This window comes from Zonotrichia albicollis, chromosome 3 (genome assembly GCF_047830755.1).
Source record: "Zonotrichia albicollis isolate bZonAlb1 chromosome 3, bZonAlb1.hap1, whole genome shotgun sequence".
Classification (NCBI taxonomy): domain Eukaryota; kingdom Metazoa; phylum Chordata; class Aves; order Passeriformes; family Passerellidae; genus Zonotrichia; species Zonotrichia albicollis.
In genome coordinates, this window is record NC_133821.1 from 87,205,923 (window position 1) to 87,232,081 (window position 26,159).

The window sequence follows — 26,159 nt, forward strand, 5'->3', positions numbered from 1 at the left end:
GCCAAATAATTACAGTAAGCTCCCCAAGGCAGGGACAGACTTTGTGCTCTGTTCCTACAGAACCAAAGCTCCAATTCAGAACTGAAACTCTTGGGAAAGCACCAGCACAAAAACATCTAGATTTCATGTTAAATTTTTTGTCAATTATCTGAAGCCACTCATCATTTACCTTCCTTGGCAAGGAAAACCAAAGAGGGAAAGGCACTCCGTGAAAGAAGCAGCATTAAATCCAGGCCATGTCAAAATCCTAGCCATACTACACTGGACTGTCTCCAAAGCCAAGGGATCCTAAATGCAAAGATGCATTAGCATTTTGTCAATCTCTCCTCTCTCCTTCCATTAGCAGTGAGCAGAATTAAATCCCTGCACCTGAAAAAAGGAGATGAAACTCCATTCCTAACACTGTGGAAATTCAGGTTTATATGCGCTCAAGATTCTTTTTTTCCTTTTACTTTTTTTCAGTTCAAGCTCATCTCATATCTCTGAGATATTTTTTCCTACTTAACAGGTATCAAATCTTTACATTTTCCCCATCTTCAAGCTTTCCGTTGGCAAGTCTTCCAACCCCCAACACTGAACCAACTTTTTTCTGCTTCACACTTAATCAGCATTCCTTTATTAAAAAGCTATTAATTAGCTTCTCAGTGGTCCAATCTACTGACTATTGTGATAATTGTAAGACTTTTAGAGCTTCCCCCCCCACACACTTTGTTGACAGACAATTGGACTTGGGAACAGCACCACAAGGAATGCAGGCTCATCTTTGTTTCAACATACTTAAGGTGTTTTTATCTGTAGGTTTGCCTTGAACAAAATCCTGTTCAAATTGTATTAAGCCTCAGATAAACCTCTCTTTCAGATTATGGTTTCCAACTGAACTCCTGTGCACTGAAGAGAGGGCACCGAATTCTTGATTGTTTCAAGAAAACCTTTTTGAGTAATCCCTTGAGCTTGCCTACAGGGCTTGGATTTCCTAATGGATGCTTTGATGACAGGAGATAAGAGCCAAAGGTACCTTTATTCTCTTAGAAATTGCTCCAAACAAACAACCTCAATGATTAAAGCTAATAGAAATACCTGGAAGATTGATAGTTTGCAAAGCACTGCTGAGTGAATGAATAACTTCCCCTTTAGTTCCAAAAGCTAATATTTGTCCACATTTGCTGCCTTTAAGAAAGTGCAACGAGGGTTTTTTTTTTTGTATGAAGAGTGTTGATCAGGAACAAACAGACAGCATTTAGCTGTTATTTGGATTTTAAACAAAGCCTCCCTACTTCAGTTATGGAGGCAGCTTTCTGCATGGCCTCATTTATAATAATTCAAACATGGCACGGGGAGGGTCGCTAGAGTAAAGTACATATAAGTGTGAACATGATACTCTTGTAAAAGTCTTTAATGATGTGAATGGGCAGTGCACTATGGTATTCTATACAGGGGTTTTAAATTGCACAAAGGCCCTGTAAAACTTCTATATCTGTTCCCAAGCAATACACCTATCAGAGGGCTGAACAAATGGAAACCAAACTCTGCAGCAAATAAAAGTCTTAAATTTACAATGCTGGATTATAAAATGGTGTCTCTCAACAGCAGCCCTGACTTATTTCATGTTCTGATGAAATCATTACTTGTGAATGCCAAGAAATTCAGCTGTAAACTTTTGGCAATAAGTAGACTTTCCTTGGAACTGCTGGTTTTGAAAACATCTGTAAGTAAGGAATCCACTGCAGAACCAATAAAAGGGGTTGAAGAGACCAAAACTTTCACTAACACCTCATAATACAGGCAGTGCTGTGAGTGCCACCAAGCCCTGCTCCCTGGTATGTGGGTTATGCACATACCAGAGTTCATTTCCAAAATGGAGGGTTTATGACTCCCAGTGTCACAGAGCGTGCAGTGGGGGAGTGTATCACATAACAAAGTAATCTAACAATAGAGCTGAAAAGGGTTGAACATTTGGTTTTTAAAGTGATGCAGCCCAGGGTGGGTGGTTCTGATATTGAAAATTCCTCAGGTTTCTTCAATACAACATGAGTTAAACCTTAGAAAGAACTACTCTGAGTGAGTGTTTTAAGGAAATTCTCATTTTATAACCACATTGAGGAAGGATTTGAATTAATCTCATTTTCCTTAAAAGACATTGGAGTATGGAGTTAGGAGTCACAGGAGAAGACGGGAGGTTTGAGGATGAGGAGGGTATGGGTATGTTTTGACAGATGAAAAAGAGATTATGAGCTGCTGTTGCCTCAGAACAGCAGTTCCCTTAGCCCAGGTCACCACTAGCCTGGTTCAGCCAAAAGGACCTACTGAAATGGACACAGAAGTGTGAAGTGAGAATTCAAATTATATTTGATTGTCTGACTGAACAATGTTCTACTTTGGATTGAGCATTCAGCAGCTTTAAATGTGCCTTCTGCAGAATCAGCCTTGGGAAAGAATTTTGGTACAAAGACACAGACACATTAAATTTAACTTCTCCTCCCCTTGTCCCCCATTCTCCGACACCACTTTGATATATTCCAGGTTCCCCTCAGAGGATGAGGGTCCCCAGACATGGTGAGCAGAGCTGCTCTGATTACACCTGAAATTTTGCAGCCAAATCCTTACTCTATCCTCTCATTGTGGGGAAGGAAGAGGCTGTCTGTACACTCATCTCTCTCATTGTTGCCTGGTCCCTCACAAACCATAAATCCCCTGAGACTGAAAACAGTGCAGTTTGTTCACTGATGCCTACCCAACAGGAGGGGAGCCACAGCTCTTCCTGCTCCCAACATCAGTGTTTGGCAGAGAGATGAATGAAATCTTTCTTTTCAATACTGTTGTCACCTTTTAATAAAATTATGGAAAAAAATATTAAAGATCTTATTGAAGGGAATCAAAATAATTATTTCATATTATTTTTGACAATTGGATTGATGACCCCACTGCATGATAATTTAAAATACTTTTCTTTGTAACAGCCCTGATTTCATGCTGAGGGACACATTTGCATTTCTTTTTGAGTACACATTTGCACTCCAAGGCAGGTAGCAATAGGACAAGGGGCAACGTCCTCAGGTTGTGTCAGAGGATGTTCAGGTTGGAATCTAGGAAAAATTTCATCACTGAAGGAGTGATTGTGCACTGGAACAGTCTGCCCAGGAAAGCAGTGGAATCACCATTCCTGGGTGCTTTCAAAAATGAGAGGACATTGTGATACTTTGTGATTTAATGGGCTTGGTAGCATTTGGTCAAATGTTGGACTTAAGGATTTTGGGGGTCTTTTCCAGCTCTAGTGGTTCACAGCTTACAGGAGTTCAGGTTTGGATAATCTCTCTCCTACACTGATATGTCTTACACAGAATAGGGTTTATGACTGAGCAACACTGTCAACATGGCAGCATCTGAGATTGCATGGGTTTGTGGGATGGTGACAGCTTAGACGAACAAGTAAATATTTCTGCCTTTCACACCCCCTTAGAAGACTAGGGTCCAGAACTCTGATCAGTCTAAAAAGTTTTTGGGAGCACAGCCCATTAGACCAGACTGGAGGCAGGAAGGGTGGGTATAGAATGAGAATTACATCAGTTCAGGTTTTGGAGAGCTCAAGGTAAAATGAATCTCAGGCTCAGTACAGAAGTGCTTTCCCATGTGTTGTGCTAAAACATGGCAAATCCTCACCTTTGAAGGACACTCAGCATAACAAAGCAAATCTCTCTGCTCTGAACTTATTCTCCTTTAAATGCAGGAGGAATCTGAAGTAAAACCTGTGGAGATCTTTCAATCAGACACTGGGTCATACCATGTTAATCTGACCCATAACTCCCTTCATCCTCAGCAGGGAAAAACCAAAAGTCTCTCATATATAGTTTTCAGTAACTAAGAATTTCAGAAGTAATCCTAATATATATAGCACACACTCTTCAGTGATGGAGAAATATTCAAGTATCACTTGGCTATAAAGACTTTATTGTGATATGCTTTAACTTGTGCTGTTTCTTTCCGGTCTCCTGTTTTCTTTTCACCCCAGTAGTGAACCAAGATCAGCCACACTGATCCACGGCCAGTATTTCCTAATTCTCCTTAATGAGGACAACCTCCCTGCTAAATCTGATCCTGGAAAGACACATCATTTGTGAGTATGAGAAAGTATTTTAGAACTGTTATTAATGATATAAAATACAAGCAAATATGGTTTCTCACCCCAGATGTATGAATGGTCTGTGTGTTTTTTAAAGCTTGCATTTTAAAACACCTTAATGATAAGTGAGATGAAAACGTCTTTATAAAGAAAAAAGTTGAAAGACAAAAACTCAAAACAAGTAATTTTTGTTGGCATACTTCATTATGTAAATAAACAGAAAACACAGGATTTCATGTCTCATTAATATTAACTGCTGCTTGTTTGAAAGTAATTATTCAATTTATTTTATAATACATTTTCAGATTTTAGCATTCTCTTTCACAAAATCAAGAAGCAAAATTGCTTGTGATTCTTCAGAAACATGATAGAGAAATCATTCAGCATACCAAAAATCACACCAAAGATGAGAGAAAAAGCTGTATTCTGAAATAATCAATATCTTCCTGGTTTTTACCCTTCTAAAGCTGGTAGGTGAAATCCTTGACCAGTTCCAAGTGTAATGTTGATTTCCTTCACCAGGAAGTAATGTAAATGCTGACTTCCCTCACTGGGGCACTGTGTCTGAAACAATTGTCCTGCTGGTTCATTTGGGAGCAGAGAATCTTTTCTGAAGCATGTTTGTAAAAAATAAAATGTTCTCAACATCAACAAATGCAGAACAGCTCTGTTGCTACAGCTGAGCTTGGGAAAGTCCTGGAAGGATCCTGTGGAGCTTGGGATTCCTTAATCAGAACAGAGTTCTGCAGCCCTTTGAAGGCCCTGGCTGATATTTGTGATATTGTGTGGAGTCCCTCTCCCTCCGGGTATACACATCCACTCTACCCTGAGGACAGAAAGAAGAATAAAGGTGGAATTTAATGTTCCTTGATAAGAGATACCTTTGCAGTGGGGCTTGTTCACACATTCAGAGAATATCTTCACTTCTCTCTGGCTAGCCATGTTCCCGGAGAACTGCCACAAGTACATTGCAGAAGGTGGTAGGGAAGAAATTATATCAATAAATCTGTGCTATGCTATTATGGGAATTTTTCACAAAAAAAATCCATCATAAAGAGAAGGCATGAGAGGTCAATAATAAAAGAAAAAGTGTCTTTCCAAGTTTACTGCCATTATTCCAGCGGTTGAGTGGGGGTGCATTAAGTTCTCAGCTTTTGACACCGTTGATGTCAGCCTTTGGGAGCTGGGCTAGGCCACTGCTGAGGGTGCTTGAAAAATCCCACCTACGAGTCAAACAAACTATATGAGTCTAGTGACCTGGGTTTGAACCCACTTGCCTTTTTAAAATAAACCCCTGTACAAATCCCAAAAGAAGCATGTGGTTAGTTCACATCATGGACTAATAATAGTTTCTATAATTTTATTTTTAAAATTAGTCCTTTTTTGAATTATGGGAATGTCAGAAATAATGTTGGAAAATTCCGAAGTCTACCAATCCTATCTTGAAAGTGGCCAATCATTTTTTTTTTTTTACTTATTTAAAATTAACAAAAAGAAAAAAAATCCCAACCTCTAAAACTACAATCTTAGTCTGCCAACTTTCAGCCTGGAACATATTTTTACAGCACTTATAATCCCCTGAACAAACCAGGTTTATACTGGAAGTGCTGACAGACCTTTAGCTATTCCAGTTATCTTAAAAGCTCAGCTGTATTTATTTTTCATTATATTTAAATATAATTGGTTGAGGTTTAAGTCCAGTTCAATTTGAATATCAGTTAAATATCAGTTCTTGGAAATGAGTCCTTTCTTGGGTGTCTTTTGGGGCTATTACGCATATAATTTTGGGATTGCTTCATTTAAATATCCGTTCTTGGAAATGAGTCCTTTCTTGGGTGTCTTTTGGGGCTATTATGCATATAATTTTGGGATTGCTTTTTAGATTTTTCTCTACTACCTCATTCTTGTGGTTTTGCTTTTAATTCAAAGTGCAAGAGGAAAAATAATCTTTCTTATGGAGCATATGGTACTCAACTGTGGTTTGAATCCCAGTGTGAGGAATTCCACTAGAAGTTTCACACATTCTGTTCTGGTCTCAATTAAAAAAATATTGGAGCTGGCCTGGCACTTCAGTGGAAAAGCTCTGTGCTCGTGTGCATGGATCCTTGATGCTTTCCTGAACTTCTTTGGATTAATCTGAATGGGGGCAAGAGAAAAATGGTTAAGGTGTGAAACTACTGTGGAAAGCCAGAACTGTTTCTGTCAGGGATTGCTGATGGGATAGTTCTGGGATCAGTTTAAATATGAGGTGTCTGTGCTCTCCAGATTGAAATATGCTTTTTTTCTGGACAAAATATGACCAAGATGGAAGACCATAAAGGGGGATGGCAGTGGAGATGAAGCCATAGTTATTAATTTATCACTGATGTTAAGTAAAAGTTAGAAGTGTAAATTGAAGGAGAGATGAGAACAATATTTTTATATCATTCAGAGGAATCATTTCAATTACTTAATTCAATATTGTTCATAGTACAGGGTAAAGGACCACAGTAGCCCTTTTCTAACTGAAGACTTAAGCTTTTAGAAAAAAAAGATGTGAGTTAGGCAGGAAGCCTTAAAGAGATGGATAATCCACTGGGGAATTTGTCCCAATTGCTCTCCCTCTGGTAAAAAGATTATTTCCATTTTTAAAATATTTTTATGTATTTCTCTGTACAATTTCAGTCTTCAATTCATCTTTCCCTTATGATTACATGATTAGTGATTTTGTGCAATTATCATTTGGTTTGCTAACTTACAATTTTATAAAGTAAATATACTTAAATATGCTTAAATCTCCTGTGTCAGAGATATTTTTCAAAACCTTGATTAATTTCTCAGGGCAAGGAGTAAGGTGACTTTCTTAGCCATATTATTGCATTGGAGGTTCATAAAGATTGGGCTTTCCCAATGATTTGTAGAGCCCTCAGCTCTCAAAGACACAATTTCACAATTTCACATTTTATGGTTGTGGTACCTTCCCTTGTTCTTTGAACATGAATCTTCCTGTACTTGGCTGTACCATGTTAGGAAACTTGCTCAGCTGCACTCATCCTGTCAAGGAACCTAGTTAGTGTGAAATAGAGTGGGGTTGCATTATCAATTTCTGAATTATCAGCAATAATTGAATAGAATACTTTCTTTCAGATAATTTGAAAAATATTGAACTGCAACTCAATTAGGAACAAATCTCTATAGGAACTAACATTTTTATGATTACCTATTCACAGTTAAATTAACATATATGTGTCAACAATTTCACTTTTCTTCATATGATTAGGTGTGCTTTGGGCTAAATTGTATATCATAGAATGTAAAAGGTTTAAATATATTTTAAAAATCAATATTAATAGATAGAGTTATTTTTAAGAAATCCCATTTTCCACTTCTAAGTGTCAGATAAAAAAAACTTCCAGGGAAAGAGATTCCTTCTACTCCCCTTTTCTTACATCTGCCAGAGATGAGAAACTTAGATAGTCTCTTAGTACGACCCACTGTGTCACTTTCTGAAGTCTTATTGATGAGAACTTGTTACTTAACCTTTGATGAAATCTCTTGCACTTCAATTTATCAATGAAACACATACTGTGCCTGACAGACATACAGAAACAGGCACAGCTGTTTCCTGGTAATCACCAAGGTTCTCTAATGGAGCTCAGGAAGGGCTGACACAGACACAAAACTATTGCAAATCACCATCTATCAGTCTGTAACCAGAGAATTTAAGCCTGGGCATGTGATACATACTGTGCAACTGATCAGAATGCAAAACCAAGTAAAAATACAGAGCTCCCGGAGTACAATTTGTGCTTGGTACAGGAAAACACACCACTTCAAAGCTAGTCAATAATACATAAGGCAATTTTTTACAGTACTTGCTACCACTTTTTTGTCAGGAAGAAAAAAAAAACATTGGTAAAAGAGGAAAAAATAAAGGTGTGAGGAAAATGAAAACAAAGAATGGAAAAACTGGTTTTAAGGCAGAATGAGTCTGCTTTGCAACTGCTCTGCTTATATAAGCCAGTTAGCAGCCACACAAGCAGAGAACTTAAGCAATTAACAGAGTCCACTTTCCTGGGATGGATTTACTATGTTTGTGTTCTACTCATTAACACACCCAAGATTTTGCCTGGTACCTTTGTGATTTCCAGTCACAGTTCTGCCTGGAGAGTCAAAAATTAGCCTCGGTCTTACCAGCCAGGAGGAGCTTTGTTATGCCCATCTTAGATGGCAGTCACTTTTTCATCCCTACCGGTGATTGTCCCCCATCAGCTCTGGGAAAACATCAGAAGATCCATGAGAGATACAAATGGTTGGGATGATCCTGCAAGCAGATTTCTGGGCTGGGTGGTGACAGGAGCTGTGCCTGGCTCACCACCTGGTGCTTTGAGAGGCTACCTAGAACAGAGGCTGGACAGTGCTAAAGGAATAAAGTAGGTATTTATTAGAAGGCCTTCAAAGGATACACCCTGGGCAGTACAAGAGCCTGGCCATGGCTACACCGAAGATGGACAAAGGATCACACATTTTCACACTTTTATAAGTTTTGGTCCATTTATATATTGGAGTCAATTGTCCAGTTACAGTTTCAGGTTATGCAGTCCCATTCTCCCAGATTGCTCTCCTCAATTCACTGTTGTTTAAACTTTTTGGGCTTGAAGCTGCAAGGGTGTCCTTGGTTCTTGACTGGAAATGGATTGGTTTGTCTGACTAAACTGTGAGGAGAACTTGCTAACACTTTATATGAAGTTCAGAGTTATATACTAATGCAGTACAAAATCTGGAAAATGTGAAAGCCAAGACTTCATCCATCCATCAGTGAGTACTGAGTCTGCCAGAGAGAAACAGAGCCTAGGGCAGGATATGAGAGATTTCCAGAACTCAAACAGGAATTCTAAGCCTTGATGAAATTCAGGTTAATGATATTTTTGGGGTTTTTTTGGGTTGGTTTCATTGTTTTGTTTTGTTTTGTTTTGTTTTTTGTTTGTTAGGGGGCAGGGGGTGATTATGGTTTTGTGTGTGTATATGTGTTTGTTTTCTCTTTTCTTCATGGTTATTAAGATAAACATTACATCCAAGTTTATTTTATTGCTAGGAAAATCAAAAGAAAAAGTGGGCTTGTTCCTGAAGCCAAGCAAGGTTTTTCAATTTGTTTCTTACTTCCTATCTGGAATGGAGTCAGTCATAGTGCTAGCACTACTTGATAGCATATTAGTAGAACTTTTTGAATCTTGTAGTCTCTTACAGTGAGATGGTTGGTAATATTCTGATTAAAAAGCACAATTTCTTTTTCTTCCTAAAAATATACATCCCTATGGCAAGAGTAAAGTACTGTCCAAACAGATATCAGTTTGTTTTGGGTAATTTTCCCATTTTAAAATCTTTCCATTGTTATAGAGTGGCTCTAACATCTGTAATGACAAATACTTCACTCAACAGAACTGCTCGTCCGTAGTTTATGACTGCAGGACAAGGGCAGCCCCTGGATTCTCCCAAGGATACCATTTCTGCCAGGATCATAAGCAGCTGAATCTCCTCATCCCAGCAAATTCTTCCAGTCCAGAACTATTTACATCACCAAATAGATATTTTGAGATGCCAGGGAAAATAGCTGGGATGGCTGCTGTAGAATCCAGAAATCCATAGGTTATGTGCACTGCATTTTGAGGGATTCTGTCTAAGACCACATTTCCCCTCCAGGCCGTCCCCCATGCCAGGATTGCCCAAGCTGGGGCTGGCAGAGCTGCAGGGCTCCTGCCCCCTTTGCTGTGGAAATCAGGGACCTCAGGCAGGCAGAGTGCTGGCATTATTCTGTGTCACTGCTGCTGGAGCAAGTGATGACCCAGTTACTGACTCAAACCATTTGATTATAGTTTGCTTCCCTTTCTAAAGCAACCCTGATGCTCTTTCACAGCTTTCTGAGAAGTGGCCAAGAAATGCTGGATTATGGCCCTAGCAGCTACATGACACTAAAAAGGTATCAAAAACACTTTAGTAGTTTCATGTTTTCAGACATCAGATGCCTCAGAGGAAAAAACCATAATTTTCTTTGTACCACACTTGCTTGAAAAAAAAGCTAGTAGAGTACTAACAGGTCACAAAGCTAGCATCTTTTTCATGCTAAAATATATCTGAATATTGAAATATATTACTCAATTTTATTTACATTTTTGTTATTCATTTCTAATTTTTTATTATTTTTAAAATTTTATTTTGATTGATTTATTTGGATAATATTATAGTATACTCTATTTTTCTTGCCCTCAACATTATGTTTATTTGTGTATCCTATTATTTTTAACTATTAAAAAATTTCAAAGATTTTTGGTTTTCTTAGATCCCATGGAAGTTTCTTTCAAAATTATTTGCTCTATTTCCACACTGATTCTACTAACCCCTATAAATAAATAAGAAGTTCTTTCTATAAAGAGTAGATTAAATCTTACCATTATATTTCTAAATCTATACCAAATAATTTTTCTGTTCAAATGGGAAAAATAACACTTTTAGTAAAGATTTTTATCAGTTTTCAATCTGTTGCTATTAGCAACCGGAACAAGGAAATACACTAAATTATGTTTAGCTCACCTCTTACATCATCTGCTGAGTCAGTGGATTTTTCAGGTATGAATCCAGGCATATCCAAGTATATCCCATCCTTAGCCTGCCATCAATACATAGGATAGACTGGTCTATAGTTCCTAAAAATTTGTATATCCTATCTGCAATCTGTAAGCATAGCTTTATGGAAATACATTTCAAACTATCTTATTATTTTTTTTCCATTTTAGTGACACTAGGAATCATTCCATACAAAATTTTTAGAAAATAAAGAATGAATTTATTTTTCAAGTGCTTTATGTGAGTATATACAACATTGGTTGAAGTGAAGCAAAATTCAGCACATATAGCTCAAATACAAACATTCACAAGTCCCTGAAGATCTTCAAAATTGTCCTCATAGCCTTTGCAATAAATCTATATTTCATAGTTACTTCACTGTGGCCATATTTTTCCATCTTCAACCACAGTTTTTAATGGAGGATTTGAGGAAATTTCCACCTTATCAAGGAATTTTCTTTATTGTCATTATTATTTAACAGAGAATTTGACACTTCTCTCAGTCTTTCTCCCAAGCCCACAAATGAGAACATTTCTGATTCCAGTTTTGGTAATGCTTCAAAGTCCCATTACAACTCACCAGGAGACTCTAAAAGCCTCTAAAAGTCTTCTAATATGGACTTCTGAAATTGGATGAACCTTTCAAGTTCTCCAGTAATGGCTCCACCTTGGAAATGCAAATTCTTACAAAAGGAGCTGGTTCAAGTCTACTTTCCTGGACCCCTACGTGCAGAACACACTCAAGTGAAAGTACTTCTACCATTGTCTTAATGAAACTTTCTGCATTGCTCTTTCTTACAAGTTGTTAACCTGTTTTATAGATGTCAAAGCAGAAGCTGAAACAAATTCACATTATAAGTTGTGAAGTCTCAAGCAAGAAACCTCATCCAGATTTTAGTTCAGTAACATATTTCCATCACTTTTAGGGCAAAGATAATTTAGTTGTGGTCCTGATGGTTTGGTTTGTTTGCTTGCTTGTTTTTGTTGTTTCTTTGGCTTTTTAAAATTTATTTCATTAAAATATCTGCTTTTATTCTACATTCATTTCTTCAGCAGAGTTTATACTTAGATTTGATGAAAATGTGCAACATTTTTTTCAAGAGAAAAATTAGTGAAATAAAGACTGTCCATTAAAAAAAAAGAGTGATCATTTTTTCCTTCTAATAGTCTTCAGTTATATCAAAAGCTGTTGCAGAGAGGAAGAAATAAACTCTTTTTTTTATGTCCAAGTTGCTATAGCAAGAAGTAATGAACGTAAATTGCCAGCAAGGGAGTTAAACTGGATACAAGGAAAAATATTTTCTAATGCTAAGGCAAATTAAGCATTAGATGGTCTAGGGAACCCACAAAATATGAATTATTGAAAGTTTAGAGAATATAGTGGACAAAGTGTGATGACACTACCATTCCTTCTGATTTCAGCAGAGGGAGAACTGATAGATAATGCCCCTAATATTCCTTTTGACTCCATTTCTTGTCATTCTATTTATTTTATATTTTTTCATATTTTATATATCTCATTCCAAGCTTTTTTATTGACAGCGCTTTGATTTTATTCATAATTTGCCCAACATGAACTGTATTTTTTGTCTTAACATGAACAAATGAACCAATTGCAAGATGTGTAATTAATTTACACTGTACATGTAAAACATTTTATATAGCACTTACCTTTCTGCATGATTTTGCAGCCTAGAACCCAACATCAGATATTTTGGCAACATAAAATGAAATACCTCTACTTTCCTGCCTGCAAGATAAATGTAACAATGATTTCATCCTTCTGAGAAATTTTCAAGATGTGAATATTCTTTTTAAATCTGAAGTAAAGGTGAAGAAACAAATTCATATTAAGTGGCACCATTCAGGAAACAGTTCAGCCATTTATCAGCCTTGAGATTCCTCGGAAAATATTTTTTCTTAATCTTGTTTTATCTTTTAGACTACAAGCTTGCTGGGACAAGAACAGCCTTACTTTGTTTACATTATACCTAACAAAAGCAACCCCATTCTGGGATTCTGTTGCCCATTTTTCCAGTGCAATTCTACACTAAGGAAATTAAAGCCTAATGACATAGTATCAAGCAACCTGCGATGAAATATAATCAAAGTGCAGCGTGCTGCCAATATACCACATTCTCAGAACAGCAGTAAAGAGTAACTTCTTCTCTCCTTTTCCTATATTTAATGGATGCACTGGCTGTGTGAAGCAGCTGTACAAGGTTTTGGGTGTTCCCATGGAAAGTGCCAGGAAAGCTCCCACACACTCTGCCAAGGGTAACGCTGAGCAGCCACTGCCCCAGTGGCTCGGCGCTTTGCGCGATGCAGACACACACATTCTAACTCTGGCGTGAGCAGAAACCTCCCTGACATGAAAATCCTCCACCAAGAGGAGCCTGTGAAGGCAAGTTTCCTTTAACTTTTGCTTCACCATCTTTTAACTGATTCATGAAAGCAGAGTAGCAACAAACAGCATTGTGTCGCTACTTGTTATGCCGTGGAAACGCCTTCAGCACTATAAAGCACAAGAAAGGGCAATTTAAAGATATGATATAGATATCATAAATGCACCGGGAAAGCTTTAGAGTTCATTTAGGCCCTGATTCAAATATCAGAAAAGTCATTAGGAAACTTTCCACTAACTTTCCCCAAAGATCTTTTGAACATGTATATTTAAAGTTTCATTTGTCTTTCGTTCACAGCCAAACCTAGAGTGCTGTTGGACTCTGTGAGGAAAATTATTAATCACCTCTTTTTTTCCTAAAGCTGCTAACAGTTAAATGTTAAAATTATTCTATCGTTATGTATCTAATTTATGGCCATTGCCTCCTACAAGAAAAACTATTTTTGCCTTCAGCACAAAAAAGCTTAAGGAATTGCCACTTCTATACCATTACCTTAACAGCAAGAAAATTAATTAATGTAACTCATTAATTACTGTATCTCATTAAGAGTAATTAAAATATTGTGGCACAAATTTGGATCCACATTACTGCATTGGATTAATGCATTGATTTTAGAGTTAATTCATTCCTCGATGTAACTGAGATAAAAATCAAGACCACCAAGAGATTAGAAGACTTTCTGAGTATTAAAAAATTCTTTCTGTTTTTTTTTTTCCTTATAATTCTTTGAATTTGTGTGCTATCATCTGCCTCTATTTAGGTGGTCTTTTTCTTCACTGTCTCTCTACTCAAGTGCTGCTTCATGCTAAGGAACTTGCTAGTGGTGCACTTTTCCCTCAGAAACAAGAGTCAAGCAACTTGGGAGCAGATATTCTTGTAGAGAAGGATGGTAGTTCATTGCTCTTTTGTTTCAATGTAAAAAAACCCATACTTATTTAAATTTAATCAGAAGTCTTTAGGAGGGGAAAGTAAAAAGAATTGTAAATTGAAAAATTCCTAGAGCTCCTAGAGGAAAAAGACAAAGAAAAATATATTTTATATCTAATTTAAGGTAGTCAGCATAATAAAACATATTAAATTAAGAATTTTTTCCCTTTAGCTTCCCCTGAACAGGAAAAAAAGTCCTAAAAAATTACAGCAGCATGACTATCTTTACAGACAGTCTTTTCCAAAGCTCATATTATTTTAGATTTTTAAGAAGCTATTAATAATAATAACATTATTATTTTAAAATAATAATAGCTTTAAAACCCCTCCTTGCAAGTCTAGCTTTGTCAGATAATTCTCTCCAAAGAATTCCAGTGACTGAAATGCAAACATTTCTCCCTGTTTTTCTCTCAACCTTTAAACTTCTGTCAAGGAAAATCATCAAATTCAGGCTATTTTATGCAATAGGAAAAATCAAATTCAAGCATCAATTTTTTTATACAGTATGCTTCACTCAAGAGCCACTCATGTAATTTGGGGGACCTAGGTCATGTATTAGGGTGGAAAGGAAGGGGCTGATGACCTCAGCTCTGACAAGATTGCACCAAAAACCCTGATAACTTTCAGGTAAGATAGACTCAAGCTTTTGATATACAAAGAGAATTTCTGGTCACTTTCTGAAACATGGATTGATTTATTTTCTCTGTTTCATGCACAGTAAGATAAGACAGTAGATTTTTCACATAAGTAAAGGATTTACTTAAGAAAGATTTTTTACTTCAAACTCTGGGAGGTCAATAAAGCATTGGCTCCACAAACTAATAGAAGACCACAAGTGTGGATTTACAACACATTGTTTTCTTTTTATTATCTGTCCACCTGCAGTCTTACTCTCAGGAAATAAGACATGGTTTATGGTACTTTCATCAAGACATGGACTTCTCAGCACTGACTCTAAGGAAGAGTATATAGGAAATATTTTTCCTCAGAATAGTTAATGACTAGCAGGTTCATAAGGTAGTTTACATTACTTATACACTTATTCATCTGCAAGTTCATCACACCCTGAACTACAAGGGAAGTTTCTAAGGTCCAACTGCCCAAACATTAAGGTCAAAAGTTGGAGCTAAATTAAACCTTTGCCAAAACGTTTTAATTTTAAACTTCAGCTTGTTAACTAAAGGGATTGAAAACATGCAGAGGTAATTATCAGTGATTCAAAAGCTATTGCTAATATGGTAATTTATAGCTGTGTTCTTTTTAGCATCTCTTTACCTTCTTTGCTACACAAATAAGGTTATTTCCAGAATCGTTCTAACCTAATTAAATATTCTATTATCTCTCAGCCAAGCATATTTCACACCCTATTCTCAACATCAACCCTGGCAAGCATTACAAGGAGAATGCAGTGGAAAACATTTCGGTGGAAAAAGCTGGTGGATCTCAGCTTTCTATATTCAATTATCTGATATTGTGGTGAATTTAAGGAGAGAGAAAGAGAGAAAGAGAGAAAGAGAGCGAGAGAGCGAGAGAGCGAGAGAGCGAGAGAGAGAGAGAGAGAGAGAGAGAGAGAGAGAGAGATATTGCTATGTGATAGGCGGTGGTTTGATATAGTGTTAATTAATTAAGAGCAATTATGTTCAGTAAAGATTGCCATAGATAAAAGATAAAAGCAAAAAAATGAGGTTTCATGAGAAGAAAAAGTAAGGAATAGAGTTTTAAGCCAGGATTTTCACTTAATCTTTGCTCTGCTTAGTTCTTGGATCCTCTATATCTGCTGCTATCTAGAGATGTATACAGGAGATTTTATTTGTGATGCTGAGAGAGACGCACACAGCAAAAGGGACATACATCCACAGAAATGAAATTAACAACTTCCTCATCACTGACATTTCATATACCAGATTCCATTCCTTTTTCCTGTCTATATAAAACTAAAAACAAGAGATGCAAGCTGTCTGCTAGCTAGTACTGGAAATAGCCAGCATTGTGTTTATTTTCACAATCCCATCTCAAGGATACTTTCATACTCCCATTATGGGAAATAAAAAAGAACAAAAAAAGCCTTTTCCTAGTGGTCTTCCAGGAAGAAAGTGGTTCTTCCCTACCTAGAAACACACTGGAGTGTACTTGAAAGAACTAGACTGGAAAGAAAGAGAACACGACCAAACAATACAAACAAAAAAAACAACAACAGCAACAACAAAACCTATGGGGAAGTCAAGTATATTTACGTAGTTAAAAAACCTCAAAATAGTTCCCAAGGCTTCCTTGAAGCCCATAACATATATCAGAATGGGTAACCCTGGAAATTCAGGACCCATTCTACATCTTAGCTATATCTCTCTCAGCTGCCCATCTTGTTCTCCTAAACATGTCTTCATCGTCCTCAGACATTCAGGTATTTATACCCTTGGCTTAGGAAAGCACATCATCCCTTCCACCTGCTTATCACTCCAGCTCAACCTGCTGGGTGCTGCTAATTCTAAAGAATGAGGGTAATGAAACAGACATAACTGATTATTTCTTTCCCCCTCTTCTCATACACATTAACTAAAGATGAAGGAAGAAAATGTTTTCTCCTTCACTCCATGCCATGGGACTCAAGTTGGATCTGAGCCTTGCCAACAGTTGGTACCTATTTACAGAAAGACAGTGATGCCTGGAGAGGCTGCCTAGAACAGAGGCTAGAGAGAATTACAGAATAAAGGTAGCTATTTACTGAAAGGCCTTCAAAGGGTACACCTTGGGCAGTGCAGGAGCCTCACAGAGGCTACACCCAAGATGGATGATGGTCATGAGTTTTTCACACAGATATAAGTTTGGTCTATTTGCATATCAGAGGTTAATTGTCCAATTACAGCTTCAGGTAATGAAGTTATTTACTCCAAGTTTAACCTCCAATTCCCTGTTGTTGACATTTTTTGGGGGCCTGAGATAGTAAAGGGTCCTTGAGTTTTAGCCTAGAGAGAAATTATTTTGTCTGAATAAAATGGGAGAACAGTAGCTGAGAGGCTATGGAACCTTAGAGTGATACACTAAAGTGTGTACTGATCTGAAAAATGTAGAAGCTGAAACTTAAGGCATCAACAGCAAGGATATTTTCATATGGATTTCAACCTAGTTTTTCAGATGTCCTTGTATTTTCAGGGTATTGTACAGGGTATTATTCTGTGTCAAAATGACACTTGAGGACTGTGCTATGAAACTAATTTTGGAAACCTCACAGACCAAATTGTTCCTCAGCGAGGTTTGTCTTTGAGTAGTTGCACATTTTTAATGTTTTTTTTTATTTAAGTAACTGCCAATGCCACTTTAGGCATGTACCTGAAGAAGAAGCAGGCATTGAATGAAACTTTAAAATCATCTGTGGTTATGTAAGAATTTTCAATGATTTGGACCTTAGAGCTTGAAGCAGGACTGAAATGAGGGAGGGAAAAAATGGAAGGAATCATGAAAGAGATACTCTCAGCTTAGTTCAATCTATTACTGTCACACCATCAATCAAAAAAATCATATTCAAAAAGGAGATTATCCTTCAGGCATTCAAAGGGCTAGTTTGGGGAGTACTGGTGAGGATCCACGTTTCCATATGGTTGGAATCCATGACTGGGTCTTCACTGAGACAGGCATGGATTTTCTTGAGGTCTACTTTTTATTTTTTATTTATTTTTTATTTTGTGGGTTTGATTTTTCCCTCACAGAATTCTCTCAAACTAGAGTACGCTTTCCTAAAACTCTTGGTGGGAGGGAGAAGAGAGAGTAGAGAGCATCAGGCTGTCAAAATGATGTGTGGACAAGGAGGCAACTTAGCTTACCAGTGCAGCTAGTTCTGTAGCCAAGGGGAAAAAGCTTGAGATAAACGATCTTTTTCCTTACTGGCCTGAGGCCCTGGAAGTATGCTAGGAATGCTGTTCTCCTTCCAGAGGAGCTGATTCAGTTTCACTTGTGGCGGTTCAGTTCCCACTGTCATCACTCTCGCAGTGACAGTTGCCATAGTGAGTGAGAGAGAGCCCTGCCTGCCTTTGGTACTAACACAAAAGGCTGCCTGTCTCCTCTGCAATTTGGCAGGAGATCCTTTAGTGTGGGATGATGTGTAGCTGTGCCCTTACTCGCTGCAGACCTCTCTGGAGCTTACTGGCACATTCCTGGAGAGAGCAAGCAAGTATAAGCAGTGCTGGCCAGCCATTTTCCTTAGAGGAAACCTACCACAATATCTGCACTTGACCCTTGTATCTCACCAGCTGTTCCCTCAGCACTTCATAGGCTTTGTACCTGTTGCAAAAAGAGAAAATGTTTTTCTCATTTGAGCAAAGCATAAAATAACTCAGCTGACCACCAACAATCCCCTTGTACTAAACCTGACCAATGTTTAACCCAGTGGTACAGAACAGCCCTTTTGATGTGATTCAGTAAAAGACTGCACTGCTTTTTTGGGGGGGATCTCATCTTCCAAAATGGAATTTAGAACTCTTCATTTTACACCGTTAATATCCTTGTACAGCAAGAAACATTAAAAAAAAATGCAATCTAAAAGGATACAGATTTCAAAAAGGAACACCAAGCCTTCAAGCTGCCATGTAGCACTAGGTGAAGATACAGGCTTCCTCTCTGCAGTGAGGTTAGATGTATCCAGCCACTTGGAGCCAGAAAATTACTGCAAAAGGTACAGTATGAGTTTCAATTTCATGGAGGTGATTTGTGCTTTTCAAAATGTAATAGACTAGCCCTACAGCACAATATGGTATTTTAGAGACTGGACCACTCCCACCAACTCAGTAAACCCAGTTTCTATCCCTTCCTTAGACAGAATTCAAACCTGTATTATCCCAATACCAGAGCAGAAAACCACCAAAACAGAGGTTTCTCACAGGAAAAAATGTGGTTACTTCCTTAAATGCAAAGAACAGTAGTGCCATGTACAAAGAAAAGTAGTGCCTGTAGTGCTATGGTCTAGGGCAAGATGCACAGATTCCAAAATTCAGAGATGAACACTGAATCTGGAGTGAAAAGCTAATACTTATTTTCCCAGTGAGAATGAAAGAGTTGGCCACCACTGCTTTTTCAGACCCTGCATTTTAGTATGCTCTGAGAATATCTCCACACTAAGCATTTCAGAGAACTAAAATGAAAGTATATTTTACTTCTAGCCTCTGAAAAGACACAGATGTTAGCCCACCATCAGATGCTGAAACCTAATGTGTTGAAACATTTTAAGTCAATTCCAAGGAAGTCAGATTTTTTTGTTGTTGCTGCAAATTGAAGCCTTTAGCATTTATCTACTTCTGAATTTGGGCAACAACTGGACAAAGACATTTCTATTTGTTGAGAGGAAATGTTGGTTAAAAATATCTTGAAAGCCACTTTAATAACTTTTTTGCAAATTGAGTCTTGTCAAGTCTGACTCATTTTGGACTGCTTAACACAGGTGTTTCAGAAAATATTCTGCTTTTCTGGTTTTGTGTAGATTGCTTCAAAGAAGAAAAAAAAAAAAGTAGGAAAAGCAGAAGAAATATACACCTTCATTTTACAAATATCTGACCTGAAATAGAACAAAAGAATGGCCCCATGCTTAAGGCATTGAACAGTTATTCAGGAATGACCCGGAGCAAGTAATTTAATCTGTCTCTACCCTGTTTCCATAGTGAAGGTCTCTTTTGCTTCCCCAGCAATTTAAGAAGTAAGCTTCTCATGAGAGACTTTGTTTTACTTTGTGCATTTGTATCCGTATTACATGAGAGAACTTCTTTCTGCAAAAGCTTCCAAGCAGCACTTCATTATAAAGATAGATATATAGAATATAAATGTAAAGTAAACTGAGCAATTTTTATCATCATTTCTGAGGACAACACTTTAGATTTCAGTAAAACAGGTTTTCCTCTGAATATATTTTTGGAGATGTTGTTTTAGTTATATATATCAAATATTGCAGAATACAGTTTCATTTGCACACATCTCAGTTTTCTCCAGTCTAAATGAGTGCTGCATAATCTGGAAGGATGATCTAATGCCATCCTCATTTGATGACAGTTTATCATGGGCTATATTCCCTGAAAGCATCCTTATTGGAGATGTTATTTTTACTGCTATAGAAATTAAATTATCTCCAAGAAGGAGCTATACATTTAAAATGGAATCAGAGCCCCCTTATCTTAAGCAGGATTTATGTTATAAATTATCTCAGGGACCCAAGTTAGAATGTCAAAGGAATTTAGCAGTGGAAAACAAAGAAAACACATAAACCTCCTTCATGATACTTCATTCATGAAGAATGATACTTCATTCTTGCATGTCAAGCAGGTACTGCCCTTACAATATAACAATCAAACCCCACATCCTCAGCTGATCCAAGTCAACCTGTCTCTGCCAGTGGAGCCCTGGCCTGTTACCCCAGCTGAGGATCTGGTTCCCATGTAACCTACTGTGAGCTGCCATGCCCCAGACTGTGCAGCAAAAGGTCTTTTTTCAGGGATCCTTATGGCAGTCATGATCATGTTCATTGAAATGTGGCAATTAGGATTTTAAAGCATGGAAACAAAATTTTATTCTTTCATTTAAGTCAATAATCTGTAAATGGACACTTCAGAAATTTCATGGCTTAGTATAAAGAGCCAAAATAAGGTAAGTGGGCAGGAAGGTCAAAAAAAACTTTCTTCAACATTATTATTTTATGACTGTATTAACATAAACTTCACTGTGCACAAGGCCTGCTGCCAGTGTATCACTTGGCAGCAACTGCTCTGAATATTTTATTAACAAAATCAAAGCTCTAATAAAACACTTAAGTCATGTGCAAATGACATTAAGACTGGCAGCATTCCTACTTCCACACTGTTTTATGCCGAGTCAACTCTGAACCCAAGATTTTCAACCTGAAAACACTCCAAGTCTCCGTTTGGAGAACTATCAGGATGCAGCCTTTTGCTCAGTAGTCTAAACGTCAATGTCCTTGCCACAAAAGTGGGACATTTGACATCCACGTCCTCTTCAACCTGAGTGGGTTTGAAGTTCTTGTCAGCTGAGTCCTACCACCTGCTGCCTCTGCTGTTCCCTGGACAGAAGTGTTCTGCTCACCCTGCAGCTGAAGTTAGGCCATTCTGTATGCCCTAGAAAGAAAGATTACCTGAATGCAGTAAGTAGTAAAAGACGACTTCCATCTGTCTCAAAATTAAATATATTCTTCACCTTTGATTGTGATGCTCATTATGTAGTCAAAAGAAACGTGATGGAAAGGGGAGCAAAGGTCTAGGAATGAAAACTGACATTGTGAAAGAGAAACCAAAATTCAAAGTTGTGAGCTGGGAAGTCCAAGTAACTGGAATCCCGTTTCAAAACAGAAAGATCCCAATGGAATTTGAAGGCCTGCAGGAGGACTTCATAGCATGCAATTGTTCCAGGTAGCAGAAGGCAGGGATATCTGGAGCATGAGGTGCAGTTCTGGTTCCTCAAGTGCAAAACAGAAAAATTAAAAGGAAAAAGACAGAAAGAAAGCTATCAAGGTGTGAAATTAGAACACTTTCCTCTGGCTGATTTGGAAAAAAAACCCCATAAGATTGTTTTTTCTATAAACATGTCAATAAAGTTAGTAGCAGAAGGAGAAAAAACGTATTTTAAGCTAACAGTGTTGGCACAGGAACAGATGGATATAAGCTTGCTAAAAATATTCTGAAAACTTCTCTACAGCTTTAAAGGAGTGAGGTTTGGGAACAGCTATCTAGTAGTTGCTGTAGAAACAACTCCCCCAAATCAAAATAACAACACCAAAATTTGTTTTTAAAAGGACTTTGACCATTTCATATAACTGACTACCATAGCTGACTCAGGCAGCAGTGCATGGATTTCTGTGATCCAGGAGGGCCCTTTCAGTCTTGAATTACTCTGAATTTCAAAGTTGTTATCAAAATAACATAAACACCTTAAGGCAATTGAGTACTTAAGCAAATTGGTAGATTCTGTTCCGGATATCTAAGACCATTCCTTAGCAGCACAATGATTATCTTTTATCTGTATTTAAAAGGAAATGGTTTTCCATTTACCACTGTTAATCTTTCCTTGCTGCCTGTATTAATTATTTATGTCTGTGTTTTAATTCTTTTTTCAAGCTTCTTAAATGTGTTCAACAGCCAGTTTGGTTTGCCCAAGGGACACTGAGAGATGGATGAATCAGCTGCTATTATTTCAGCTAGAAACCATATTCTGTAACACATTTACATTTTGATCAAGTTCACAGAGCTCAACTTGTAACAAAAAAAACCCCAAAAAACTAATCAACCGACCAACCAAAAAATAACCCCAAAAATCAAAAGCAACCAAACAAAAAAAATAAAAAAGAAAAACCCAAACCACCCCAATGCAAAAAATTTAGCAGCCATCAAATCATATCTGAATCTCTGTCTGCCAGACAGAACTGGCATATTTCCTTTTACCAAAAAATCTTATAATTTTGACGTTTATAACACCAGCAGACACAAGTCACTTTTCAACTCAGAGAAATCTCTACTCCTCTTCTGCACTCTGTCAGTGCCTGAAGGCTTCAGGAACAGTTTGTGACAGCAGCCATGACCCAAGTTCTACCATGTACAGTTACACTGGGTGGCTGCTGCATGTAGTTACCAACACCTTTTGTCTGAAAGCCGCTGATCATGGGCAGAAACAATGTGGGGAGCACACAGAAAGTGAGTAATTAGATTACAATGCTTCCTTGTAGCCAGAGTTTCTGGTAAGCCCTGACCATGTTTTGCTTTCAGCAGCAGCTTGTTGGAATCACATTACCCTGTAACAGAGCTGGTTCACTTTAGTCATGAGCAGCTGGGTCTTAAAACCTCACATTGGCCCATATGTTCACAGTGCTTAACAAGGATTTTTTTTTTTCCTTCATGTATTTCTAATAGAAACTTCTTCTGAGCTACTTTTCTAAGATTTTCTTGAGCTTCAGGAATTTGAGCATGACAAGCAATGCATGAAGTTACTACCTGCTTAATTTTATTTCAAACTGCAGTAAACTCATCTCAGTCTGAAGAAAGATATGATAATGGGTAGTCATCTCCTCTCACTTATGTATTGCATTCCAGTTACAGCAAGAAATTGCAGTATAATGGAGCAGGATGGAGGTTGTCAGGACTGTGAAGGAAAATGACTGATTCATGGACTTTTTAAAAAAAATTCATGGCAACAAAGTGATGGTAAGCCTATGTTGAGGTATAAAATCAATCCAGTCTATGAAATTTTTCTTCCTATTTCATGCATTTAGTACCCTTTTGTAATTTTTGCACATATATAGGCTAAAACTAGGTTTTTGTAGGAATATATTTTAAGTTCTCTGCATTTTCAGAAATGTTTCTATTTGTCTGTGTTCTTCTCAGAACCACTTATTCTTCATAACATTTGTAATGCTATTTTCCAGCAGAACAAAATAAATAAGAAAACTGATAAGAATAATTTTGCCCCCTTAGGGAAATTGATATGAACAAATAAATGAGCAAAATTAAGGTACATTTTTATATAATATTTTTGAATAATCTATCCTTACGCAATTTTTGAACTTAAGGTTTTCAATCAGAAGTCAACTTCTGTTTGTCAAAACTCCTGAGGTGGAGTCGAATGTCATACCCAGGCTTTCTGGTTATCCTCAATCCACCTTCCACAAGCAATGACCTTACACCAATTTCATTCATGTTAAACAGTTGGGCAGGGCTGCCTTAGTTTAATTTTGTTCATGTGATTTTAATATTATTATCTCTATTTTGTGCAAGTTTATTAATGAGTGAGAAATGCTGGTAATATTCTGGATTTTATTGTAACAACAGATCTTTCCTGCAACTTTCTGACAGAAATTATAGAAAATTCCTAGATTGCAGAACTAACTTTCCTTAAATATTTTTTAAAAGAGCCAAAACACATACTTGGAACTCAGGGGTTTTTATCTGCTATTTCTATCAGAAAATGTGTTGGACTACCCTTCTTTGTTGGTTTTATGGTATTTCTTATCTCTTGGCCAGTTTTTTTTCTTTTTATTTTTTAAAATTTTGTTTATTTCTTTGTTATGACAGCGCTGCCCTTTATTTTAAGTTTCGCTTTCCCACTAATTGCTGAATTATCATTTTGTTGAACCAACTGCTTTATTACCTTTTTTCTTCCTTAATTGCACTTAATGTAACAAAACAATTTTCTCCAATAACTATCTATCCTTTAAATAACCACTCCTTTAAGATTTTTGTTAATTTGTCAGTGAGAGGTAGTGTTTGACCATTAACTGCAGAACAAAGCCAAAGTTTTCCCACAGAGAAAGATTTCCACTCATGCTCTTCCAGTACTTTTAGGGCACCAGTTTAATGACCATAGAGAAGAGGTTAAAAAGTGTTTTCTATTTATATATTTGTAAAACTTGAAGACAGACTTCATGATTACCTAACTGCGAGTGATGAATCTATCAGCACTAAAAACCCAGTGTCATGTGGAACATGTATTTCTGATGGATCTGCCAAACTTGTAACACAAAAACTTTTTTTTTTCTACTTAGATTTATTGGAATTTAAGGAAACACAATTGGAAAACCTGAAATATAGAAAATCTAGATGAACTAGAAAAGGCACAGTGTTTTCTGAAGGAGCTGGCTGAACCGAATTTATAAAAAACCTCTCTCAGCCCTGTGAATCAAATTCAGAATGAATCTGTCTTTAGTAGAGTTAAAGAATATATCAAGTTAGAAGAATCCTTTTTAGTTCATCATGTCCCATGTCCTTCTCCTTACAGTAATACTGAAAACTGAACCAATCATCTAGATGCTCCATAAGTTTGACAGACTTTGCTACTACGACTCCTTCCCTGGGAAGCCTGTTCCAGCGACCATCCATCCATCTTTAGTGAAGAACATTTTCCTCATGTCCAACGGGAGCTTCCCCTGCTCCATTCCCCTGTGCCCTGTCACTGTCACTGTGAAGTTGGACTGCACATGTCTGGCTCACAGCCCTCTTCCTCACCACCATCCCAGGCAAGGCTGCTTTCCATGCTATTTCAGCCATCCCAGTTATAAAAGATGTTGATAAAACCAATGCATTGCAAAGCCTGGTTTAGTGTTAGGGGCTGTTTTTTTATACCCAGAGAACTTTCCTGCAAATATAAGCACCTGATAAGCACTCAGGCCTTGTGGTGATTCTGTGAATAGGATTACATCTTTGTATAATTCATGGTTTGTTGTCACTACTCTGTTCACACCTTGCTGCGTGGAAGTTTACAAGTAACTCCCTGCGGTGCAAAATGCAAATGAGCTTTGTTTTAAGGCAAACTCAATGTGAAGAGGTGCTTTATGACTTTCCTAGAAAGTAAGATATTCTGGAGGTAAGGTTGACACTGAAAATGCAGTCAGGTAATAATAAATTATACAACTTTCAAAAACTTTCCCTTTTATTTCCAGTCCTTTTTTTTTTATTTTTAGTGTTGAAAGCTTGCATATGCCTGTGATGCAAAAGCCAGGAAGCCTCTGTGGATTTAAGTATAATATATTTAACAACAGTGTATGGGAAAAACAGACACTTTTTAGTATGGCACAAAGGAAAAGAGTGTGAATGAAATTAAAGTAACTTAGAAACAAGAAACTATAAAGACAAAAGGAAACACTACTATTTTTGAAGCGAAGCCCATACCTTTCTAAGTAGTCTGTAGGCAATGGTAACTCCCTTGTGTAACACAATTGAAATTCAAAGGTAAATTTCTACACTCAAGCTGCATCAGGTAGTCTAATAGTAGATATACTAATTTTTAAAAAATCTGGTTTTTTTAAACAGATTTTTAAAAAGTCTTAGGAATCCCAGAAATCCTTTTATTTTCTCTCCTGAGTGCCCATCCTGCCTGTCACAGAGATGACACATGAAAAGCCACTGCTATGCAGGTAGTGAGGTTGTGTGAGAAAGCTCTGAGCCAACTCCAGATCTGAAATGAATTTGAGGGTCCTGACAGTTTGTAATCAGCTACACATGAATCCCTTCTGCTTATTGACTCTATTCCCTTGAAGCCATTTGGTAAACTGGAATTTTAAGACATGATTTAGTGACACTATTGGGGTACTGTTTAAATTAAATTTATAGAATTCTTTGATGATTGTGTGATATATT

The 26,159-nt window shown here is 37.2% G+C and overlaps 1 long non-coding RNA gene across 1 annotated transcript; it reads left to right on the plus strand.

Annotated features, from left to right (window-relative positions):
- The first annotated feature begins 4,004 nt into the window (after positions 1-4,004).
- On the plus strand, positions 4,005-25,681 carry LOC141728703 (uncharacterized). The gene is made up of 3 exons (XR_012579852.1): positions 4,005-4,111; positions 23,121-23,231; positions 24,802-25,681. It is a non-coding gene; the product is annotated as an uncharacterized LOC141728703 (long non-coding RNA).
- The last annotated feature ends 478 nt before the right edge of the window (positions 25,682-26,159 follow it).